Here is a 6,000-nt window from a genome sequence, read left to right as displayed (position 1 = left end):
ATATTATAATTTATCATTACATTATTAAATATCATAAAGAAAATAACGCTCAAACAGTGACAATTTTTTTTTTAATATACATTGTTGTTTTTTTTATCAATTTAATTATGATAAAGGTTTATAAATGTCAGATTAAACGTTTAGCAAACATAATTTGCTATCTCAATTTCATTACCATGAAACTCGCCAACTAATGACGACGTTTAAAAATGATATATGCATGCAGGAATTTCCAGCACCTTGAGTTTGGTTTTCTTACTGGTGATTCTTACAAATTTTCACTACAACACAATTAGTCATTTTTACTGAAGAGTTCACTATACGACATGCAGTGTTCTTAGTTGGTGCAGTGTTCCCGTATAGTAGGCTACTTGAAAATCTTCATAGATCTACGAGTGCTCATTAGTAACTTCAGAGTGTTCAAGTGCATCGTAAGGACTCTCGTAGTCGCCTGCAGGACAACACAAAATTATTTGCTACACTTACAATTACTTAATACAGTTATTACTCATACTTTTCATGCAATGTAGGCAAACTACAGTTTGGCTGTAATATCAGTTTATTAATATTTTATTTAGGCTACTTTTATTAAACAAAATAGAAGTAATGAAAAACAATAAAAAATATTAAAAGATAAATTAAAGTAGCCTACACAGATTTTTGTGGACGTTGCATTGATTGCAGACAAATGAAATTCAGAGTTCAGTGTTACATCTATGGAGGAAATGTTCTAATGGCTTTGCAGGCTGATACAAAAACAGGGGTCAGTCACTTTCGGTCATGCATGAAAACTATAGCTGCATAGAGTAGCCTATATTGAAACTCTTGTCTCGCTCAAAGGTCTTCCCACAACTCCTGGGTATGTTTCCACTGTCCTCTGAAGCTCCACTAAGCACTGCGCCTCTATCCACAGAGGCACAGGTCTAATCACAGATGAATTTGAGAAAATTAAACATTGCAACCTGCAGCAATGTTTAAATTCTTACTCAAAAGCTATAGGCCATGTGTGTGTGTGCATCATATATTCTAGTAGGCACCTACTATGCTGTAGCCTATAACCTAAGGAATATCTCCCTCAAACAATGTAAGAAGAATTAATTGATCATTATTATTATTTTTTTAATTGTATAGATAGCAAATCAGTAGTTGCAATTATATTGTAAGCCTTTGCGTTTAGGCCGTTAAGACCAAAAATGTAAATGATCTAGCCTATGTTAGATTACTGACTTCCGAGTTCCTAATAAAAGTTCTGCTATAGATTAAATATATGTGTATACCGCCTTATCAATAAAATTGATACCCCAGAAGTGATCTAAATCAGACAAAACCTCTTTTGGGGACATCTGGGGATATTGATATATAAACTTTAATATAACTGTAGTATTAAAAACACCAGAAATCTAAGGTACTGTATATGGAATGATATTCAGTAACTTTCATTTATAAACGTGTGTGTGTGATCCGGGTATAACAAAATGTCCACACAAGGAAAACCTGAATTTTTTTACCTTATGGGGACAAGTGTTTTGGTCCTCCATGATGAAAACAGCTTATAAATCATACTAATTTTTTTTTATGTAAAAATGCAGAATGTTTTCTGTGAGAGCTATGTTTAGTGTTATAGGGCATAGAATATACAGTTTGTACAGTATAAAAAGAATTATGTCTATAGAGAGTCCCCACAAAGATATCGAAACCTAACTCACTCTCTCTCTCTCTCTCTCTCTCTCTCTCTCTCTCTCTCTCTCTCTCTCTGTGTGTGTGTGTGTGTGTGTGTGTGTGCGAGCGTGTTTTTGTGACATATCAGGACACAAATTTGTATAATGACATGGGTATGACATAGGTATTACAAGGAGAGGGTGACTTATGAGGACATTACCCCATGTCCCCATTTTTCAAAAGGATTATAAATCATACAGAATGAGTTTTTTTGAGAAAGTAAAAATGTGCACAGTTTTCTGTGATGGGTAGGTTTAGGGGTAGGTGTAGGGTTGGTGTAGGGCGATAGAAAATACAGTTTGTACAGTATAAAAACCATTACGCCTATGGAATGTCCCCACAATTCACAAAAACAAACCTGTGTGTGTGTGTGTGTGTGTGTGTGTGTGTGTGTGTGTGTGTGTGTGTGTGTGTGTGTGTGTGTGTGTGTGTGAAGAGAGAATGCTAAATAAACGTACTTTACCACCTGGCCTCTGAGTCTTCATTGTGAACATCATATCAAATAAACACGCACATGCACACAAAATAAAGTACTTTTCTATCCCTTGGTGTTGTCTTATTTCATGCTTAATTGTTTTCATAAGATATAGTAATATTTAACTGTATTATACATGAAGATAATCTTAAATAATCTTGTCTTTGCACCAACGAAGTTGTGGTCTGTTGTTGTTCTTCTCAATGTTCTGTAAAATGTTTTGTCAGGCAGATAACCTTCATGTGGCAGAATTAACTGAAATTTAAGGGGGTCTTCTTAAAATATTAACATTTAATATGACAGATTCAACCTCACTGCATACACCAATTATAGTCATTTTTAAGAGTCAGAAATTGTTGAATTAAGTAACAATTGCATATAAATCTGTTAGGCCTATATCCAAGCAATGATAGGGCATACATATAAACACAAACTCAAAGTCTTCTATATTAATTCACGCAGCCTATCTTACAGCCAACATGAACCTGCGCTAATGAATGGCACGCGCAGGGGGTGGCAGATGGGCCCAAAATGTGGAAAACGTGTGAAGGAACGGCAAATAAACAACTTGAGTAGGAATTTTGAGATCGAATAGAAAATCGAACTACCAAAATATACCAAAGGCTGCTTAATCTTAAAAATAAATAAATAAACAAAATAAAATAAATAATCTAGCCTATATTGTTTTATTAAACGTCACCCTGATGCGGCTTCACTTTGCATCATCGTTAAATTCAAAATAAATAAATATTGTGTGCGATGCATGTAGGACAAGTTTCATGCATTGCATTTCAATCAATCAATCGAAAAATAGACTATCCTTCATAAAACTTGGGATTAGTAGGCTATAATCAGAATGTAATTCATGTGATACATGTTAATGTGCCTCAAAGTGCAGATTGTGTATAGCAAAGTGCAGTATCTATAGTTTTCCTACTTTTTATGGATAAGGTTAAAAACTGTCTTAGAACAGTCCCATGCGGAACTGGCAGCAGATGGCCACTACAATGGAGTTTCGGTTGGCCTAATTGGAGGGAAATTTGAATAACTGTCACACGCTCGACGCGTGCAGCTTATATCCCACTTTTTCCATGCTCCCACGCCCTCTGCCTTTCAGAAGTGACCGTTACATTATCTATTTGAATTGTAGGCCTACTTGGTAGCCTATTTTCACACGAGTAATTTGTGAGGAATTTGAATATAGGCCTATCCGTTAGAGGAAGAGGACACAAAGCTCATTTAACGGTTGACGTGACCTAGATTGTTTGATAGACCACACAAAGATGTTCACAACATGATGCTAAATGAAAGTGAATCAGTAAACCAGGGTCACAGGAAAACCACCTTTAAAATATGCAGTACAAATTAATTGCGACAAGTTAGCCTACACTGAGAAAAATGTTAACATAAAAATGTGCTTTAGGCCTATGTGTTTAACATAACAGTTCATTGATTTTATTCAAACTAAATATATTAGGTTACAAATTTTAAAAATTAGTGTAGAAATAGCTTCTTAAGCTAACAATAGCAGGTTACTACTTTTTATAGTGTTCTGAGATAGTTGAAAAGTTATAGGCCTATAATTTAGTTAATTTGCAAAGATTAGTTTGTATGGTTAAATGCATTTTAAATAGGCCTATAAAATATGATATATATATATATATATATATATATATATATATATATATATATAATGCAATTGGTAGGCATATATTTATTTATGGGACAAAAGTAACAGGATTATAATGTGTATGTATTCAACTCTTTAAGCACTGCTCAACAATAAACAATCACTCAACCAAAGATCTAAGCTGTCCTGTGAGACGTGTCGCACACAGCCCCTGGGGGATTATCCAGTAATAAGCCTGGCTCGTGCGCCTCTGTATAGTTAAATAGATGAGGATGGCACGCGCCAGGCACGAGACTGACGCCAAATGGGAGATGTCAGAATAAATCACGAGCCAGCTCCAGCAATTGCTGTACAGCATATGGAGACTGAGTGTGGGGTGTTGCGTTTCGATTACATAAAAAGTAGATCGCTTGACTATAGTCTACGCACGATACTTAATTTCTTTTTTTCTTAATTTCCCAAAAGCAAAATCTAAGTAGGCGACATAGTTGTAAATTAACGAGAGCCTCAAACCATTCAATTCTCGCACGTATTTTCAGAGTTTATCTGATGCAAGAAACACCAATTAAAGCATTTTAGTCCTATTCGAGAATAAAAATAAAAAAGTGGTGGCCTGTCATAGAGGATGTGCATCTGTGATAGACTTGATGTATGACTGTGGGCGAGGGCCTCCTAAAGAACAATGTGCATTTACAAAAGTTTAGAATGTAGCCTACAGACTAACGAAGAATCAGTGGATATATTATAGGATATTAAATAGTAGGCTAGCATTTGCTAATTTAATTGCCATGACAAAGAAAAGAAAAAAAAATGTCAAGAAAACCTATTTAGAAGCACCCATTTAGTTAAATTCGTCCGATCTAATTTGACAGAATAGGCTATAAATTATATTTGATGTAGTTCTTATTAATGTTTTTTTTTTTTTTAATATTTATTTACATTTATGTACAATATTAAATCAGGCCTATTTATGTTAAATAACAGAATCAAAGTCAAATAGATTCTTTTGAAAGGTATTATTATACATTGGCTTTATACAGCCACATTTTAATAGAAAGTATGTCATAATGAACGGATTAGCTACTTAATTTCCACACAATGAATTGAGATTTGATTCCTAAAAATTAGCCCAAATGAACAGGGATGTTTAAAATGTACATAAAACGGATTGTTAAATAACATCATTATTACATTTTTGTAAATTACATGATAATATTTTGAACAACTCGCTGTTTATTTTTATTTTGCCCCAATTCTAATGGGAACATATGGGTTTAGAATATCGCAGATGAGCTATTCAGTGACTCACAATTCTAGAGCAACTGTTCCCGTGAAATAAATCTCACAAACACTGATGTTCAGACGAATTGCTAAGAACGCTTTTTTCAAGACACTGCAACAGTTTTACCCTTTCATGATGTAGGCTATAAGCTAACATGTTAACCTACAGCCTAAGATTTGAGTGGACAAGTGCTAAATGAGTACATGCATAGGCCTATAACTTTAACTTCTAGTTAACCAACCAAACCAAACAAGTACACAACTTCATGAATCCAAAATTCATATTGCGTGTATTTAATTCTCTGGCAACACATTTTGTGATCACGTAATAATATGAGTGAGCTTAGAGAACGCGTAGCACGTTATCAGGTCTCAAGGCAATACAATATCGTTAGGCTATATGGGAACAAAGTAAAAGATGTACAATGTAAAAGAAAATAGACTGTTTTATATGCTGACACTTTGGCTACGGCTGCGCAACAAATATTGTGCGAGCCTGCCATCTGTTGGTAAGGTAAGACCTTTGAGGTAATAAAATCAACCGGTTGCTTTTGCAAGTTCCAAAATATACGAACATTTATATCGAATACAGCTAAACTATAGTAATATTTTCGCAACATTGTTTCTATTGAGTAGCCTACTTTTTAAGTAGATGAAAAGTAGCCTAGGCCTACTAGAAAAAATAAACTGTTCTCTACTATGCCTTTTGCTGCATACCAATAATCATGTCGATTAAAGAAACATAAACGCATGACAACACAAACCAATAGAAAATAGCCTATAATATTCATAAAATGAATAGACCTATCGTTGTTCTAGAAAATAGGAGATACTCATACAACCACACAACGTCATCATGACGCGCTGTCCCTTTAACATCTGAGCCGATTTCAGT

The sequence above is a fragment of the Ctenopharyngodon idella genome, chromosome 8 (assembly GCF_019924925.1).
Source record: "Ctenopharyngodon idella isolate HZGC_01 chromosome 8, HZGC01, whole genome shotgun sequence".
Lineage (NCBI taxonomy): Eukaryota > Metazoa > Chordata > Actinopteri > Cypriniformes > Xenocyprididae > Ctenopharyngodon > Ctenopharyngodon idella.
This window is presented reverse-complemented; position numbering follows the sequence as displayed.